The sequence below is a fragment of the Schistocerca gregaria genome, chromosome 1, assembly GCF_023897955.1.
Source record: "Schistocerca gregaria isolate iqSchGreg1 chromosome 1, iqSchGreg1.2, whole genome shotgun sequence".
Classification (NCBI taxonomy): Eukaryota; Metazoa; Arthropoda; class Insecta; order Orthoptera; family Acrididae; genus Schistocerca; species Schistocerca gregaria.
In genome coordinates, this window is record NC_064920.1 from 5,230,024 (window position 1) to 5,250,545 (window position 20,522).

The 20,522-nt window shown below is 43.5% G+C and overlaps 1 protein-coding gene across 1 annotated transcript in view; it reads right to left on the reverse strand.

Annotated features, from left to right (window-relative positions):
* The window catches only part of LOC126320407 (solute carrier family 35 member G1-like), a 445,673-nt gene extending 425,232 nt beyond the window's left edge, over positions 1–20,441 (reverse strand). Inside the window, exon 1 of the mRNA XM_049993996.1 lies at positions 20,348–20,441. The gene's annotated coding sequence lies outside the window, so the exon portion shown is untranslated. The remainder of the gene's footprint in view (positions 1–20,347) is intronic.
* Positions 20,442–20,522: the final 81 nt, after the last annotated feature.

Here is a 20,522-nt window from a genome sequence, read left to right on the forward strand (position 1 = left end):
AAATCAGAGATCAACTAAGTCTGCGTTTTTCTGCGCACGGAGAGTTGACAGGAAGTGGACAAAAATATGAACACAGTAAAAACGCAACATATTAACGAGCCTAATACGATGTAGGAAAGGCGTCGGCATTCACAACAGCTTCCTGTCGTCATGACGTGCATAAATTCAGGTGCCGTGTAGTTTTCAGGGTTCAAAATGGTTCAAATGGCTCTGAGCACTATGGGACTTAACTTCTGAGGTCATCAGTCCCCTAGAACTTACAACTACTTAAACCTAACTGACCTAAGGACATCACACACACTCATGCCCGAGGCAGGATTCCAACCTGCGATCGTAGCGGTCGCGCGGTTCCAGACTGTAGAGCCTAGAACCGCTCGATCACTCCGGGGACAGTTTTCACGGAATCTTTGCGATTCTTCCCGCAAAGTAGTAAGAAGTTCTCCAACCGCTTCATGGTCGCGTATACAGACAGTTATCGAATACTGTCAAATGTTTTTTTTTTATTTTTCCAGTCTTTGATCACAATATCAATTCTTCAGACGATGACTGGTTTCAGTCCGTCACGTAAAAACGATATGACGATGGTCATTTCGGAGTGAAACCGATCATCGTCTAAAGAATTGATATTGTGATCCAAGACTGGAAAAATAGAAAACATTTGTAAGAAGTTCAAGTAACGATGATGGTGGTGGGTGGAGATTACGCGCCCTTATCCCCAAAGCATACCACAAAGGCTCAACAATACTGAGATCCGATTATTGTGGTGGCCATGGAATATGCGACAGTTTATCCTCGTTTGTTACTGAGTTTCGATGTGAGTAGGCCTTCTGTTGACAATTGCTCGGCACTATTATTATACTGCTGACAATTTCATTGACTGTGGTTGACACGCAACAGCAACCTGTAATCGTTTGTATCATGGTATAACATTCTTGCCATTTGTGATCGCAGCTTCAAAATGGACTATCATCGAAACTAGTAGCATTGTGCAAAATAAGACACCTGAAGGTCATCACCACGAATTGGAATTGCTTTTTCCTTCCTTCAAGCATACGTAAGTACTTGTAAGTTGTGTACACAAACCTTCCTCGTGAATCACTCTACCTCATACTGGAAACCAGCTGAAGATCCTTATGTTAGTGCCTCAGGTTACTGACGACTTGCGAATGCAAGGTACGTTTGTGATGGTAAAAAATGTTTTCTATGTGATGTAATTAAAAATTAATAATTTTTGGATTTTTTCCTTTTCTTGTACTTTGATAACTTGATTCCTTCCACCTTTCATGCTTCTAGGTTGATGGGAAGTTTCGAATAGGTTTTAATGGATGAGTTGGCGAGTATGAACAAATGTCCTTTCATTGCATTGACTTCGAAGCTTACGTTTTCTGCACATCCCTCGGGCCATAGACCTTGATATGTAATATAAATTTCAGCTTGACATCTCTCTGCCCGTTCCTCAGGAAGAAAGGTCTTAACACGTGGACGGACGGACAGACAAACAGACAGACGACAAAGTGAATCTACAAGGGTTCCGCTTATATCGATTGAGGTAGTGAACCCTAAACTCACCTATAAACTACTATCATTACCTCAGAACTACACGACCAGCTATGCAGTGACGAATTCAAACATTCGTCTCACTACATTGTTGAGCCGTGCGCGGCTCGTGTTCATACCGTTATTGTTTGTCATCTTCTCTTACCGTACTGCCTCATCGTTTTCTTATTCCATTTACCGGCGCCACTAACTTCCTGCCTTAGCTGCCCGTGAGAGGCAGCAGCAGCGCTTATCGATAAGTGCTCTGGCGCACTATCACTGGAGCGACCGATAGTATTTCCGAGACGTCGTGTGTCTGGAAGTCAGTTGGGCATGGAGCACCAGTCGCGCGCGGAGCTCAGTCGGGGCGCAGCAGCAGTGAAGTCGGGGACGGAGCGCCAGTGAGGTGCGGACAGCCGGTGCTCGCCGACCGCTGGCGACACACGTGAACTGTCCGACGGACGGGACGACCGCTGGTTGGTCGTTCGGTCGGTCGTCTCATCGGGCGACGTGTATTTAGTCGCCGACTGCTTGTGGTAACACACTGTGTGCCGAATTGCTTCGTCCTTGTTGTTCCTCAGTGATTGCTTTTACGATTGTTCGAGTTCTTGTGCAAGTGTGTTTACGTGGAACAGAGTGTAGCTTCTGTGATTTCCACTGAGCAGATCAATGCTGTCTGCGTACTGGAGTAACCGGTCGGTCGGTTGAAGTGGAGCAACGAGTGTGTCGGGTGCAAGGGAACTGATGGAACTGAGTAGGCTGTTGGCTGGTTCTTCAGCTGTACCTAGGTCGTGTTTAGTGTCACGCTTGGCTGCCTGTCTCACCTAAACTGTCGTTAGAGTTTCCTCCCCTGGCCGACCCTTGGAACACTTCTGTGGTGGGCGTACTGTAAGACCTTCCGTACACACACCATCGGATTATTTGACTTGTCGCTCTAATGAAATAGGTGGTCTTATTGTGGCGTGTTTTTCTTCTGCCGTTAGGTCAGACGATAGACATGCCATTTGCACACTTAGAGTAGCAGATTGACGGTGGCCAACTTTAAGCAGAACTTGATTACTTTTCACATACATTTATTAAAATAATAACAAGCATAAAAATAACTTAACTTGGTTCTCGATTCTATTTACAATTGAGAATCTAAAGTTCCTTGGGTATCGGTACGTTAATCTTATTCTCACATATCTCTGATACTTGATACAGTGTCTATACATTTCTCTTCATGGCGATGTACAGGAATATGATAATCTTATTAGGCGCAGACTGAAACCTGACTATAGACTAATGCAGACTGACTAATCGGATGTCTGTACACTCGTTACAATATCTCGCGCGTTCAGGTATCACTGCGCGAGTGTGATCCGCGAGGAGAAAAGGTTCTACGTTAGCAGCAATCTCATTGGCTGCGTTACATATTAATACGCGGATCGCTGAAGCAGAATTTGATCCGTCTCTAAGACAGCGCCATCTCGTAGGGCGGAGACGAACGAGCGCTGCGCCTGCGCTTTTGTGCGCTCTAGTGGGAAAGTTGTGTACGCGCTGACTACGCGGAACTATGTACACAACAACTTCTGAGCATCACTGTTTGTTGTTTGTAATTGTTATTTTATTTGGTCGTAGGTACTGTGCAGGGCCATCAGCAGTATATTAATATTGTGTGTTTTATTTGTAGTATATGGCCTTCAGCCGAACTTCTTGCCAACTATTTTAAGATTAGGTTTTCAACAGCGTTTTATTTAAAATTCTTCTTGCTCTGTATTTAGGCCTTCTAACGTGTTTGTTTCAGAATCTGGGGCTTTAATATGTAAATCCTTGTCTGTAAGCCTTCTCTTTCATTATCTTGAATTCTTGAAACGCCCTTTAGTCGTTTTCCGTAAATGTTTAAGGTTTTTACGATGTTTTTCTGTTGGCCAGCTGGTGAGGCTGAGCGGTTATAGGCGCTTAAGTCTGGAACCACGCGACCGCTACGGTCGCAGGTTCGAATCCTGCCTCGGGCATGGATGTGTGTGATATCCTTAGGTTAGTTAGGTTTAAGTCGTTCTACGTTCTAGCGGACTGATGACCTCAGATGTTAAGTCCCATAGTCTTCAGACCCATTTTGTTTTTCTGTTGACTGTGTAAAAGTTTATCCTCGTGGCCATTATTAAAAAAAAATATGTTCGGATTTCAGCCCAAGAATTAATTTGAATTTTCCTTAATTTGGCCTTTAGCTGTAATTTGTAAATGCTTGGCTTTTAAAGAATTTCCTTACTTGATCTGAAATATTACTTCTGCCTTCAGCCGAGAAGATGTTGCAATTTTACTTAAGTAAGGCTTTCAGGCGTTTCTCTAAATCCTGGTGTTTTAGAAGGAATTATTTAAACTTACAAATGTCGTATGGCACTATTGGGTGGGGTATGCCACAGGGTGGGTTCACACGTCTGTAGGAAAAGGTGTTCTTGCTCTGCATACATTGGTCCCTTTCCTTGTAGGTATCTGAAAGTCGTACTTCTACTGTATTTGTAGAGAGTAGTTGCGTGTAAAAGACGTGTGTTTAGTGCAGTGTTAAGTCTGCGTTGTGTGATCCTGACGAGAGAAGCGAGAGGGTGAAATTCGGTGAAGGCACACAACTGGACCACCATATAGAATGTCATGTGCCCTCACTTCGTGAGAGACTACAGCGAGGTTTGGGAGTCAGTCCAGGACATTGGCACGAAGACAGGTCATTAAGACCTTGGCACCGCCAACCTCCTCCCCTTGTCGGCCAGACACTGCCTGGGGGAATTTCACCCAAAACCAGGATTCGAAAGGGCTTACCTCCGAATCGACCGGCAACGCACAGGTATGCTCTAGCGACCCCGACTATTGACGTACGTAATGTGTAGCGATGATTCTCGTCGTGTTCGAGAAGAAGCCTTTGACGGCATGGAGGAATGCTATCTAACATATTAGCGTGCAATCCTAAGTCCTCATTAGCCGAGACGAATGTGTGTTGTTTATGTGGTCGTTATGCTGGATATGAACTTGCCAGGTGTTCAAAATAAACTGGCGATTCTGGTGTAGGTCTAAGGCGGCTACCGGTTTTCTGCTCGAGCAGATGTCTGGCGGCAGACCGTAACTCGCCATTAGAGTTTTTAAAAAAAATGCTGGTTTCGTAGCTCACGTGACGTGGGTAATTTCTGTCTCGTAACAGAAAGCAGACTGGTTTTTCCAGAAACGCTTTTGAAATGTGAGTCTTGTTTTTGCCATGACCTGGAGAACCTTCGTTAGGCCCACAGGTGTCTTCAGTGTATTTGTTGTACTTCCTTAAAGAAAAAGAAAAACAAAGCTGCAGCTCACTCCTGGAGAGTCTCTAGAAAACTTAAGTCAGTATCTGCGTCTGTACTCTGCAGTCGCTATCAATCGCCTACCGCTCTCTGTCCCCGGGATCCCCTCTAGCGGTTATGCCGCCCCCGATAATAAGACGAATAGTCGCCTCTAACTAGCAACAAAAATAAATTTAAATAAAAGCATATTTTTAGAAATAAACATATAACACAACACTGTTGTTGTTGTTGTTGTTGTTGTTGTTGTTGTTGTTGTTTTTGTCTTCAGTCCTGAGACTGGTTTGATGCAGATCTCCTTGCTACTCTATCCTGTGCGAGCTTCGCCATCTCCCAGTACTTACTGCAACCAACATCCTTCTGAATCTGCTTAGTGTATTCATCTCTTGGTCTCCCTCTATGATTTTTACCCTCTACGCTGCCCTCCAATGCAAAATTTGTGATCCCTTGATGCCTCAGAACATGTCCTACCAGCTGGTCCCTTCTTCTAGTCAAGTTGTGCCACAAGCTCCTCTTCTCCCCAATCCTATTCAATACTTCCTCATTAGTTATGTGATCTACCTATCTAATCTTCAGCATTCTTCTGTAGCACCACATTTCAAAAGCTTTTATTCTTTTTGTCTAAACTATTTATCGTCCACGTTTCACTTCCATACATTGCTACACTCCATACAAATACTTTCAAAAACGACTTCTTGACATTTAAATCTATACTCGATATTAACAAATTTCTCTTCTTCAGAAACGCTTTCGTTGCCATTGCCAGTCTACATTTTATATCCTCTCTACTTCGACCATCATCAGTTATTTTGCTCCCAAAATAGCAAAACTCCTTTAGTAATTTCAGTGTCTCATTTCCTAATTCCCTCAGCATCACCCGACTTAATTCGACTACATTCCATTATCCTCGTTTTGCTTTTGTTGATGTTAATCTTATACCGTCCTTTCAAGACTGTGTCCATTCCATTCAACTGCTCTTCCAAGTCCTTTGCTGTCTCTGACAGAATTACAATGTCATCGGCGAACCTCAAAGTTTTTATTGCTTCTCCATGGATTTTAATACCCACTCCGAACTTTTCTTTTGTTTCCTTCATTGCCTGCTCAATATACAGACTGAATACCATCGGGGAGAGGCTACAACCCTGTCTCACTCCCTTCCCATCCACTGCTTCCCTTTCACGTCCCTCGACTCTTATAACTGCCATCTGGTTTTTGTACAAACTGTAAATAGCCTTTCGCTCCCTCTATTTTACCCCTGCCACCTTTAGAATTTGAAAGAGAGTATTCCAGTCAACATTGTCAAAAGCTTTCTGAAAGTCTAAAAATGCTAGAAACGTAGGTTTGCCTTTCCTTAATAATTCTTCTAAGATACGTCGTAGGGTCAGTATTGCCTCCCGTGTTTCAACATTTCTACTGAATCCAAACTGATCTCCCCCAAGGTCGGCTTCTACCATTCGTCTGCAAAGAATTCGTGCTAGTATTTTGCAGCTGTAACTTGTCAAAATTACCAAACTATCACTTTTAATATCTGTCAACACCTGCCTTCTTTTGACCTATCTCATAAATCTTGCTCACCAGATGGTAGAGATTTGTCAGGACTCACTCTCCCACGGCTGTCAGTAGTTCTGATGTAATGTTGTCTACTCCCGGGGCCTTGTTTCGACCCAGATCCTTCAGTGCTGTGTCACACTCTTCACGCAGTATCATATCTCCTATTTCATTTTCATCTACATCCTCTTCCATTTCCATAATATTGTCCTCAACACGACACGGACAGTCAATTTTTAAACAAATTCCCTAAAACATTTCTTTGCTGCCTGCCACCGTGTGCATATAAAACAGCTAGCTTGACGGAGAGCTGGCTCGAAAGTCTTGATGCTGTAAAAAGGGCACCGATTTTGACCGATAGGCAGACAACGAGCGAGCTCCCATTTCGGTACAATGTGGTCACGTCTTGGCAACGGGGTGCTTGCCATCGGCTGGGGCGAGGAGCTGATTTCTTCGGGCGAATCTCTTTAGAGTTGGTAAACAGAGGCAGGAGGCGAAGCGACAAAGCCGCCAGAGTCTCGTTAAGGGATGGATTGTGCAGTCGGTGTCGGTTAGTTCCCATCAGCGCCGGCGAGGCAACACGTGGACCTGAGGAGAGTCCCTTACTGCACACTTCATCCCTTACACACTAGTTGTGACTTGCTGCTGTAGAGCAATGGGTGTGTGCGTCTGGGTGTGTGACTGTATTGTTTCATTTACTTTCAGTCCACTCTTCGGCCACAGCTAGGTGCCAACTCCATTGTATCAACTGTATTCTCACTAATAAAGCCATCAGTAAATTCCGTTTACTTGTTTTCCTATAATAAATGTGTTCGGGTGGCGCATAAGTTTGCAGCTCCTTTCTGTAGGTTTAATAAACACAAGATACACGTAACAAACACTGTAGTAACCGATAATATATTCTCAATCGATATTTACAACAGTCTGCCAACGCTGAGGTAACTTTTAGAATCAGCGACTGTAGAAGTGACGTGGTTTTGGGGCAAAGAACTCGTAGAGCCATGTTCTGAGCACATTTCCATCCGGAAACGGAGTTCCTTGAAGGTTGTTCAGTAGAGAGAGGAAAATGGGTAAATCTGAGTGTGCAAGATCAGGCAAATGAGGTGGGTACAGAATGACTTCCCAAACCAACTACTATATAGTGTCACTTATCAGTCTAGCTGCATGCTAGCGGCCGTTATCGAGGTATAGCATCACTTCACGCTGTCTTCCTGGTCGTTGCTTTGGACTGCGTCTGCAGGACGTGTCAGTTGTTGAGAATAAACGTCTAACTCACAATTCAACAAGAACCGATATTTTGATCAGACAGAGTGGGCATATTATAAGCGAGACGGAACAGTTCAAGTTCCTAGGCGTTCGGGTAGATAGTAAACTGTTGTGGAACGCCCATGTTCAGGATCTTGTTCAGAAACTAAATGCTGCTTTATTTACCATTAGAACAGTATCTGAAATAAGTGACAGTTCAACACGAAAAGAAGTCTACTTACCATATTTTCATACACTTATGTCGTATGGTATTATTTTTTGTGGTAATTCAAAAAGGGTGGTTTTGGCTCAAAAACGCGTTCGAGCTATATGTGGTGTAAGTTCGAGAACCTCTTGCCGACCCCTATTCAATAGTCTGGGAATTCTGACATTGCCCTCACAGTATATATTTTCTTTAATGTCGTTTGTTGTTAGCAATATTAGCTTATTCCAAGAGTTAGCAGTTAATACGAGGCAGAAATCAAATCTGCATGTGGAATGCACTTCCTTGGCTCTTGTGCAGAAAGGAGTGCACTATTCTTCTGCATCCAAAATAAGCTAACACACGAACTCAAAAATATTAGCAATAGCCCAAACACTTTTAAGCCTGAACTGAAGAGTTTCCTCATGGCTCACTCATTTTATTCTGTCGAGGAGCTACTGGAAGAGCTGGAAAATGAAGCAAATTCCAGTGTTACATTGTTGATTTTCTTTATTTAAACTTACGAATTGTCGCCTGAATACGGTTCTTTTATTTAATTTTGTGTGTTTCTACTATCGTGTTGTAATTTCATGTATTTACTCGTTCCATGACCATGGAGACTTCTCCGTAATTTGGTCGCACGGAACAATAAATAAATAAATAAAGCAGTGTCGGCTACACCTCGCGAAAGCAATTCGCAGTACACCACACCGCCGCTGTTACACCAGACTCATGAAACTAGTCTTTTGTGGATGCACGCGGCTCTTTGTACGCGGAGTTGCTGCTTTGTTTGGGCTCAAACATTCCTTTATTTTCCGTATATTAACATAAATACACAATTTCTCGTAGCCAGCAACGATTCAGGACGAGAATGGTGGGTGTTCCTCACGAGCTAATTGATGACGAGCAAGCAGGGGTGCAGCAGGTGCGGCCAGCCGCTGATTTCAGCGATTCTGGCTGACGGCATGCGGCACCTACACGCCCCATTGTTGAACCTTCTCCACTACATGCAAATGTCGCACCATGGTGGAATGGTCACAGTTCATTACATCTGCCATTTCTGAAGTGCACCATTTTGAATTAATGCGTCGAAACGATCTTCATTAAACCCTGAAGGTCTCCTTGATCGTGGACAGTCACTAACGTCAGAACGAACCTCCTTAAAACGAGGAAGCCATTTTTCTACCGTGTTATGTCCAATGGGAAAAGTTCCTGTCTGTCTTCGCTGCTGTCACCCCTCTGCTGAACTCAAACAGAAGAATAAGTAGGGAATGTTCCAGTTTCTCCGTTTGACACTCCATTTTCTAGCGTCCACAACACCTTTCTCCATCTCCAAACACCAAAATTAGAATATGTAAACTCAAATAGCAACAATTAAATGGAAGTAGAAAATGACTATCGATAAATAAACCCATAGCAGACGGAATGACGACATGTAGAACAGAAACGCTGCCAACTTGGGCACCAAACTATTAATTTTTTATTGTGTTGAGAAACGGTGGCAGGAAGGAGATACCTAATCTCTAGCACGATATGGTGAACAGTAGTAAACCCCTGTCAAAAAATCTCCGAATTGCCTGTGGAATGTACGAATTACATAATCATCCTTGTAGCGTGTGACTTTATTTGACACGCACTGGAGCATCTCCCCACAAACTACCCTTCACCCTCTCCCTTCCCTTCTGCCCCCTCCCACCCTCCAGCAACCACCACCCAATCACCAAATCTCCCACACCTTACCACAATTTGTCTAATGTTTGCTTATATTTGTACAGCGTGGTCCAGTGATAGTGACCGGGCCAAATTTCTCACGAAATAAGCGTCAAACGAAAAACTACAAAGAACGAAACTAGTCTAGCTTGAAGGGGGAAACCAGATGGCGCTATGGTTGGCCCGTTAGATGGCGCTGCCATAGGTCAAACGGATATCAACTGCGTCTTTTTAAATAGGGACCCACATTTTTATTCTATATTCGTGTAGTATGAAAAGACATATGAATGTTTTAATTGGACCACGTTTTTCGCTTTGTAATAGATGGCGCTCTAATAGTCACAAACGTGTAAGTATGTGGTATCACGTAACATTCCGCCAGTGCGGACGGTATTTGCTTCATGACACTTTACCCGTGTTAGAATGGACCGTTTACCAATTGCGGAAAAGGTCGATATCGTGTTGATGTATGGCTATTGTGATCAAAATGTCCAACGGGCGTGTGCTATGTATGCTGCTCGGTATCATGGATGACGTCATCCAAGTGTCCGGACCGTTCGCCGAATAGTTACTTTATTTAAGGAAACAGGAAGTGTTCAGCCACATGTGGAACGTCAGACACGACCTGCAACAAATGATGATGCCCAAGTAGGTGCTTTAGCTGCTGTCGCGGCTAATCCGCACATCAGTAGCAGACAAACTGAGCGAGAATCGGGAATCTCAAAAACGTCGGTGTTGAGAATGCTACATCAACAACGATTGCACCCGTACCATATTTCTATGCACCAGGAATTGTACGGCGACGACTTTGAACGTCGCGTACAGTTCTGCCACTGGGCACAAGAGAAATTACGGGACGATGACAGATTTTTGCACGCTTTCTATTTGGTGACGAAGCGTCATTCGCCAACAGCGGTAATGTAAACCGCCATAATATGCACTATTGGGCAGCGGAAAATCCACGATGGCTGCGACAAGTGGAACATCAGCGACCGTGGCGGGTTAATGTATGGTGCGGCATTATGGGAGGAAGGATAATCGGGCCCCATTTTGTCGATGGCAATCTAAATGGTGCAATTTATGCTGATTTCCTACGTAATGTCCTGCCGATGTTACTATAAGATATTTCACTGCATGACAGAATGGTGATGTACTTCCAACATGATGGATGTCCGGTACGTAGCTCGCGTGAGGTTGAAGCGATATTGAATAGCATAGTTCATGACAGATGGATTGCTCGTCGAAGCACCATACCGTGGTCCGCATGTTCACCGGATCTGACGTCCCCGGATTTCTTTCTGTGGGGAAAGTTGAAGGATATTTGCTATCGTGATCCACCGACATTGCCTGACAACATGCGTCAGCGCATTGTCAATGCATGTGCGAACATTACGGAAGGTGAACTACTCGCTGTTGAGATGAATGTCGTTACACGTATTGCCAAATGCATTGAGGTTGGCGGACATCAGTTTGACCGTTTATTGCATTAATGTGGTATGTACAGGTAATCACGCTGTAACAGCATGTGTTCTCAGAAATGATAAATTCACAAAGGTACATGTATCACATTGGAACAACCGAAATAAAATGTTCAAACGTACCTGTATTTTAATTTAAAAAACCTACCTGTTACCAACTCTTCGTCTAAAATTGTGAGCCTATGTTTGTGACTATTACAGCGCTATCTATCACAAAGAGAAAAAAGTGGTCCAACTAAAGCATTCATATTTCTTAACGTACTACACGAATATGTAATAAAAATGGGGGTTCGTATTTTAAAAAAACGCAGTTGATATCTGCGTGACCTATGGCAGCGCCATCTAACGGGCCAACCATAGCGCCATGTGTTTCCCCCCTTCAAGTATCGTTCTTTATAGTTTTTTCGTTTGACGCTTATTTCGTGAGATATTTGGCCTTTTCACGATCAGTGGACCACCCTGAATAGAAAGGTTCTGGGGAATGCCTTATTGTAATTTCCTAAATACAGGACGACAGTTATTAAACTATACGAAAAAAAGTAAATTAATTACCAACTACGCCGTGCACGCGCTTTATTCAACATGTAAACATCACTAGAGATATTCAGATTTAGGTTATGACATATTCGATACGCCTGCCATCATTGGCGATAATGTGGCGCAGAGGAATAGCGAAATTCTGAAGTGTAGGAACATCGATGCTGTCGATGACCTCCTGAATGGCTGTTTTCAGCTCAGCAATTGTTTTAGGGTTACTGCTACACACCTTGTCTGTAATACAGCCCCACAAAGAAGTCGCATGAGTTCAGAGCCGGAGAATATGGAATGCAATCGGGGCGCATGGCAGAGGCGTCTTGGTACCCCAAAGCCACAATGCGGCTCCCGGAATGCTCCTCCAGGACATCAGACACTCTCCTGCGTCGATGGGTTCTAGCTCCGTCTTGTCGAAATCAGAGCCACTTTGGATAATGTGGATGAACTCCCGAACCCTTCACGTACCTTTCGGTAGTCACCGTGCATTCAACGAATATCGCACCGACTATTCCCTGACTGGAGACTGTACACCACAGAGTCATCCGTCGAAGGCGAAGAGACCTCTGGATCGCGAAATGCGGATTCTCAGTGCCCCAAATGCGATAATTTTTCTTCTTGGCAAACCCATCCAAATGAAAGAGGACTTTGCCTCTAAACCAAACCGTGCTGCTCATGCTAATTCCCATCATGCCCCGCGGCCAACCGTGCAGTTTGAACGTCCTAACGCAAACCGTTCAGAAGTTATGACGACTTTATTTCATATAGTTCAATAATTGCCACCCTGAATATGGGAGAGAAAATATCTGATTCTAGCAGTAAAGAGTTGTATCGAATTTACTGACAACTTTAGTAGCAAACTACCATATTGAACTTTTTCTGTTGTGAGGCAAAGGTAATAACAGCAGATAGTATGAAGACCGTCTCAACAGCGCAGTATGAGCTACAGATCACTTATAGCAGATGAGCTCTCTGAAGGAGCTGCCGTGGAAACTATAATTCTTAAGTGATAAATGAAAGACGTTTACACTACAGCAAGGCATAATAAATCAGACATTATGTTACAGTTACTGGCGCTTTCCGTTGCTTCACGGCTCATAAAATTTCCAGGTTTGGCTAAAACGCATCGACTGACGAATTGAGGAATATCCAAGAAACCGGTTAGCTGTCCACCGCGGTGTCTTAAAAGTTGCCTGAATTCTTATATCAGGCATCAAACAAAAATTCAAGTCCTCCTGTTTTTGCTTGCGGTGTAATTTTTCGATATCGACAAGAAATGAACATTCTGTAAATTATAGAAATAAACGAAGTAGAATAAAATAAATAACTATCGATTTGGGAGATCCAGCTTTGAGAAAAAGCCGAACAAAAGATGTTTCTCGTATAAAATGTATTAAGCAGACCGATGTCGTGACTGTGTCTTCCGCTCTGTTTAATCAAGTAGAAATTATATTAAAGCTCAGTCTGTCTAGTGAACAGATTTTTCATTGCTGTCGCCCCGCTCTCTTTCCATTCCAAAAAAAAAAAAAAAAAAAAAAAAAAAAAAAAAAACCAGTAAGAGTAACATTGATGAAAGTGCAGGGCCTTAGGTTTCCGGGGGTATCCGACAGGTGTAATACATCGAAATGAAAATTAAAAATTAGTATTCACCCTCTTTATAAGGGAAGCATTACACACTGTACATGTCTTTCCTTGTTTTTAACAACAATCAGTTCTCTACGTGTCAGGAGTTACTAATGAGTTAGTATGAATAACCGAAATCTTGTAGGAAGCGTAGCATTCACTGGCATCTTTTTAAATTTCCTTTGCATCACGTCTACGGTCTATAACGATCATATATAGATCTGTTTTATAAAAACATGTCCTAATAAACGGGAGCCATAGCAGCATCGTCAAATGTTAAACCCAAAATCAGTCCCAACAATTTCAAATATATGTAAATAACAGCATATACTATTAATGTCTTTCGTTGTTTTATGCAGTTTCCAACAAATGAGTGTAGACTTTTGCTGTCTTACAGTAGTAGTGCTGTATGTAGTGCGAAGATCTACTTATGATTACTGAACGTTGGCATGTTTTTCGGTTGTCAAATGTTCAAATGCGTGTGAATTCCCAAGGGACGAAACTGCTTAGGTCATCGGTCCCTAGACTTACATACTACTTAAAGTAAATTATACTAACAAGAACAACACAGACACCCATGTCCGAGGGAGGACTCGAACCTCCGGTGGGAGGGGCCGCGCAGTCCGTGACATTGCGCCTCAAACCGCGCGGCCACATCGCACGGCTTTCTGTTGTCAGTTGGGGTAAATAAAATTGATGAAAAGAGCCGTAAGTGAACAGCAAAGAAAAACACAGCAAGCGTCTTTCAGTATCAACCATGTATACAGTGTTTAAAGAAGATTACAAGTAATATTATTCTTTGATATGATGGAATTACATTTTCCTGGAGACATATGAATCTCAGCTTTATTTTCGAGAAGAATGGAAGCGGAAGTAATGGATTAAATTTGTACCGTAGGGGAAATAGGCCGCAGGTGTGAACTCAGGTTTTTGCTATGGAGGGCACTGGACTGGGAGAGTTGGTGCAGCTGCCTGAGCGACGATGCCACGGTGGTACAGCGGTCAGCGCGCCTGCCTAGTCAACAGGCTGGCGATCAGTGTGCGCTCCTGATCTCGCTACAGTCTGCACGCTGCACCGCGGTCAACGTGGAGCAGGTATGCCGGTCGCACCCACACGGAACTGACAACTGATCTCGCTGTGTCGCCTGTGATGTTCGGGACACGGAACAGCTTCGCCTGGTGTGCGGATCGGCGACAAGTGTCTGGTCCTTAGTGCCACAGACTCTGGCCTTAATTACCCGTACCACTCCTCATCAAACACCACCTCAACTGCTCCTGTTTTCGGACTCTGAATACTTACTGCAAACAAAAGAGGAACTCCGTGAAGTGCATTTGCGGGCCCGCAATTCACTGCAGGTTTGCTGACGGCGGGAAAAATGTCCTTGGTTTTTGGCACTTTCTTTGACCGTCATTACGCAGTTGTACGCAATCCTAAATATAGACAACTTTCTTTTTAAGGGCTTTCTTAACCTACCCCGGAGTTGCGGGTCTTACTACAATGCAAAGTTAATCCACGCCTTTTCCTCTATTACTAGTGGTTACTCTCTAGTCGTAAGAATGTTCCCCGAAAAACTACATGTCAGTAGTCCCATCGAAGTGAAGAATTGCGAAACCCTCCTACTCACGACGTCGATTTGCTGCAACACTCGATGGTATAAAAAATAAAGAAATAAGTAATTATGAAAATAACAAAAACAAAATAAAATGAAAAAAACTTGTCTCACTGATGTGCCGTGTACGTGTACTACACGTGCCCTACACTTTCCGTGGTTCCTGGGGGAGCGAACGGGACACGGTGGCCAGGCCTCAGGTTGCTATCCCTGCCCACTTTGACTCAGTCTTCCCTTTGAGCAGAGGCGAGGTTTTTCTGTGGAATAAAGGTAAGCAGGAAACCTGGGATCAAGTGCTGGACTTGGGATGAATTTTAATCCATTACTTGAGCTTCTACCGTTAACATAAACCAGTTTATGAAGGGTATGATACCGTGTATCAGAATGGACTAGCTTCTCACCGTTATCAGTTAAGCCACACTCTAAGTGTAAATACCACAAAAAAAAAAACTGGAATCGTACGTCAAACGTGACAATATTGGTTAAGGTGGCCTTCAAACCATTCCTTCTATGTTAATACAGTAAGCACCACTTTATCTAGGTTAATGCTAACCTGAGATTGCATGGGGAATCTAAAAACAACCATAATGTACATTATCTTTACCTGAACCTGCTCTTTACACATTTACATGCTAAATGTCGAATTTCAAACCGTGCTGCATTCCTTATGCCTAACTCGCGGGACCAAAAAAAAAAAAAAAATGGCTCTGAGCACTATGGGACTTAACTTCTTTGGTCATCAGTCCTCTAGAATTTAGAAATACTTAAACCTAACTAACCTAAGAATATTACACACATCCATGCCAGAGGCAGGCTTCGAACCTACGACCGTAGCGGTCACGCGGTTCCAGAGTGTAGCGCCTAGAACCGCACGGCCACCCAGGCCGCCAAATCGCAGGACAACTTATTTAGAGGCCGGCCGCGGTGGTCTCGCGGTCCTAGGCGCGCAGTCCGGAACCGTACGACTGCTACGGTCGCAGGTTCGAATCCTGCCTCGGGCATGGATGTATGTGATGTCCTTAGGTTAGTTAGGTTGAAGTAGTTCTAAGTTCTAGGGGACTGATGACCTCAGATGTTAAGTCCCATAGTGCTCAGAGCCATTTGAGCCATTTTTTTTTCCCTGTTTCCGTGTCTCGTTAAATTTTCTTTGCTGGCGACGGCTCTCGTTTTCCGAAGAGTCTGAACATCTTTATGGCCACACAAATGTTGTCCCGCGCACTCTCATAATAGATGAGCAAATTCCAGTGTCAACCTGTTGCTCGATCGTCTGGTCTTCGCTGTCATCATCCACCTAACGCACTTTGTTGACTACTTATTGGTTCGGTGCCTAATTTTGTAGCGTTTTTGTTTTACGTGTTTCCGGTTGCTGTTGGTTTAGTTGTCGATTGTCACTTTTTATTTGCAGTTCACCGTGCCATTCGTGTTTACATTTTGCAATTTTGTCATCTGGAGACAGTGAGTGGAGCTGTGGACGCTAGAAATCAGAGTGCCAAGAGGAGAAATCGAAACGTTTGTCTCATATTCTTCTGTCCGAGTTCAATAGAGGGGTGACAGCAGCGGAAGCAGCCAGAAACATTTGCACCGTGTATGGGGATGACGACAGCGAACAGAGCACGGCAAGAAAATGGCTTTTGTCGTTTTAAGGAGGATCTCATGTACACTGGTGCCTCTCCACGTTCAGGAATGCCTTCGAGGTTTGATGAAGATCTTTTGAACGCATTATTCCACAATGATACATGTCGGTGTGCTCCAGGACTGCCAAATATGATGCACTTCGGTCATTCCACTATCGAGCGACATTTGGATGCAATGACGAAAGTTGAAAAATCGGATGTACGGATACCGCATTCTGTGAGCCAAAATGACACAAATGGCGTGTGGCAGGCAATATGTGCGTCTCCGCTTGGGCGTCGGCCGGGGTTCAAAAAATGTGTTTGAAATCTTATGGGACTTAACTACTAAGGTCATCAGTTCCAAAGCTTACACACTACTTAACCTAAGTTATCCTAAGGACAAACCCACACACCCATGCCCGAGGGAGGACTAGAACCTCCGACGGGACCAGCCGCACAGTCCATGACTGCAACGCCTGAGACCGCTGGGCTAATCCCGTGCGGCGGCCCAGGCTTTATTACTTTTTTGACTGTTTTGTATATAAATGGTTCGAAAATGAGGAAAAATGGTGCAAATGGCTCTGAGCACTATGAGACATAACATCTGAAGTCCACAATCTGCGACATCGTCGCGAAAAAACACAGTGATCGTATATGTAATGCGTTTCCTTTAATTTACGTCTATGGTCACAATCTTTTATGTTTAGCAGATTACAGGTTTCGGTCTTTAATAACCATCATTAGATCTGTCTCGTAAAAACAAAGTCCTAATCCACTGCAGCCATAGTGGCGCTGTCAAATGTTAAACGCGGAATCAGCACCAGCATCTCGTGCATGTGATGTGATTTATATGTATTTGACGTTGCTGGTGCTGATTGCGCATTTAACATTTGACAGCGCCACTATGGCTGCAGTGCATTAGCACTTTTTTATGAGACAGATCTGATGATGGTCATTAAAGACCGAAACCGGTAATCTGTTAACAGAAAAGATTGTGACCATAGACGTAAATTAAAGGAAACTTATTACATCTGAGGTTATCAGTCCCATAGAACTTAGAACTACTTAAACCTAACTAACCTAAGGACATCACATACATCCATGCCCGAGGCAGGATTCGAACCTGCGACCGTAGCGGTCACACGGTTCCAGACTGAAGCGCCTAGAACAGCACGGCCACACCGGCAGGCTTATATACAGCAGCTTGATTAAATTCGTCAGAAGACGTATAGTCAAAGAAAAATGTGAAAAATGTAAGCAGCTAGGTATAAATTAAAAAAAGACATATTTCTGATGCTTGAAAGCTGATTTCAAACACGTCTAAGTGGTAATGATTTGTTTTTATTTAACCAGTCCAAAGCCCGTTTAAAATATCAGTAGAATTAAAAAAAACTGCGCTTAATTCTATGGCCAGCCATACCGAATTTCATTTTCCGTGATTTCTCAGATCATTCCAGGAAAATGGTGGGAGGGCCCCTTAGGAAGGTCATGGTTCATTCCTCTCCCTCCTACAACGACAAATCCAAGCGACAGTTAAATCGCCAAAGATAACAGTCGACGCGACATGAAACACCAAACGCGAATTCTGTTTTCACTAGGACGTTACGACAGTGAATGAAGATATACTGAACTAAAATTAAACATATGAGTGGAATGTAAACTTTATTTGAGTGGCTGCCCTTACCATTCACTTAACAAAGTTTCTAAGACACATGCACATACTTTAATGACGTAAGGCTAAGACTCTTGGCAACACAAATGTTATTGAATATCTTAGTGGTATTTGTTGTGATCAGTTTCGAACTTGGGCAGAACTGTACAAAGTATTCCCTATTTGGCGTCCTTCAGATCCAATATTTTACTCTGGTTCAGACTGCCGTTTACGCTGCAGCGTAGCTAAGTAGTTGGTACTCAGTCCAGATTTTTGTCATCCTCCTCCTCCTCCCCCCCCCCCTTTTCCCTGAATTGGCCAACCTCACAAAAGCATAAAATACAACATTTGTGCATAAGTGCTTTTCCATGTGTCTAATTAAGTAATCAAAGTATAATGTTAACTATTTCGCAAACAGGTTTTTGCGTATGGAAACGAATTAGTAAAACGCATAAACAAAATCACACAGCTCAACTGATTATTAAGGAAGCAGAAAAAGTAACCGAAGATCTTACTGAAAGGGGACCAGCACGTAGCTGCAAATTTTGAAATTACCTCATCAATATCGACATCTTTAACTGTCCATTTTCATTGACTAACTGCTTCACTCGTAGTGGACCCAAGATAGTTCATAACTAATTTGGCGTTTGGAAAAAGGAATTCTCTTACATAATGCTATAGAAGTCCACAAAGCTAAGAAAAATATTAGCGCCAAAGTAAAGATCGGGAACAGTTTCGGAAAAAATCTTCTCACTCGTGAGATTTGCGCAAGGATACCGTTTTGAGTAATCTCGTGATAACTGTCAACTGATTTTTGTATAATCATGGAAAGTTTCGTTTCGAAAGTTTTAATCAAACGACTGGGATCTGAAACAGCTTCTTATATACGTTCCAGGGTTTCGGAACGTGTATCGATTTGTTGTGGAAAGTTGTCGATGTACGCTTAACAATGACCTTCTCAGTTCGCAGCGTTGTGTGTGGTGCGGCTTGAAAATGCGTGCTCGGAAACTCCTAGGCAGCAACGCTTAGCTCTTCTACCTGCCGAGCAAGGGGATTAGTGGACCCTTCCTCCAACCTTTCTGGGCGCAAATTTCATTGGGCGCAGTTTTCAGTGCACCATTTCATCATCTTCTCCAACAAGAAATTTTTATTCAGGTATTCGTTCTAATCCTAACAAAATACTTTAGACAAATGTTGGTGGTGTTAGGACAGCAACCAGCCATAAATTTACTTTCAGTTCCTTTATTCAAAGGGTACCGTTACCGGTTTCGAATCGTGATCATCGTCAGACGGTTTAGACGCTTTCTTTGTGACATGTGGTGTGTTTTTTACAGATTAATTGTCCTAAAATATAAATAATACATAATTATAAACACGCCACACACTGACGATTGCGTTACAGAATTTCGTTGCATGTGACTTACGTGAAACGTCGGTTTAGAGTGTTTGGTTTTCATAACATTCGTTATGTTGGACAAATGTTATGAAGACAAACACTCCAAACCGACGTTTCAAGTAAGTCACATGTAACGAAATTCTGTAACGCAACCGTCAGTGTGTGGCGTGTTAATAATTCTGTATTATTTATATTTGAGGACAATTAATCTGTAAAAAAACACACCACATGTCATAAAGGAAGCCTGTAAACCGTCTGAGGATGAACCAGAACGATTCGAAACCGGTAACGGTACCCTTTGAATAAAGGAACTGAAAGTAAGTATGTGGCTGGTTGCTGTCCTAACACCATCAACATTTGTCTTCGAACAACAGCCACGGTCTCCATCATGTCATCACATGACAAAATTGCAAAATACTTCAGGCTTCGTTTCGGTTTTGTACCTCCTTTTCATAAAACCTCTTTGCTAATCTGCAAGCCGTATAATTCGCATCTGGTTAATACGGAGATTACTGAATATACTAATATTGTTCGGTTAGAAATGTTTGGTACGGTCAGGCGCACTAATCCTCAAATAGTTTACGTAATGCACACAGCGTATGCGCAAGTATCACAGCTCAGAGTTACATCACGCACATAATGGCGCTCTGTTAAGGTCACCTGCAATCACAGGTATATTACAACACTTCTCTCTCTCTCTCTCTCTCTCTCTCTCTCTCTCTCTCTCTCTCTCTCTTCGCTAAGAATCAGAGCTCCACCTTGCATAGCTGAAGGATCATTGTCGCCAGCTGGAGGACTACCGAACAACGGGAGGGCAAGTCTCACAGAAGGCTGCGGCAGAACTAGGGGTTACAAAAGCGTGCACGTGCCCGTCACGTGCGCCAGGCTTGTAGCGTGCTTACCTCTCTCCGCCACTCGCTCCCGCCAGCCTCCCACGCGGCGGTCAGTGTGAACGCGGAATCCGCATCGGCCGGTGTAGTGCAAACAGACGGAGCGGCTGCAGGTCCAGCGGTCGGCCACCTACTGTAGCGGCGGCGTGACGTCACAGCGAAGACCTGCGGCCGCGGCCCAGGTGGT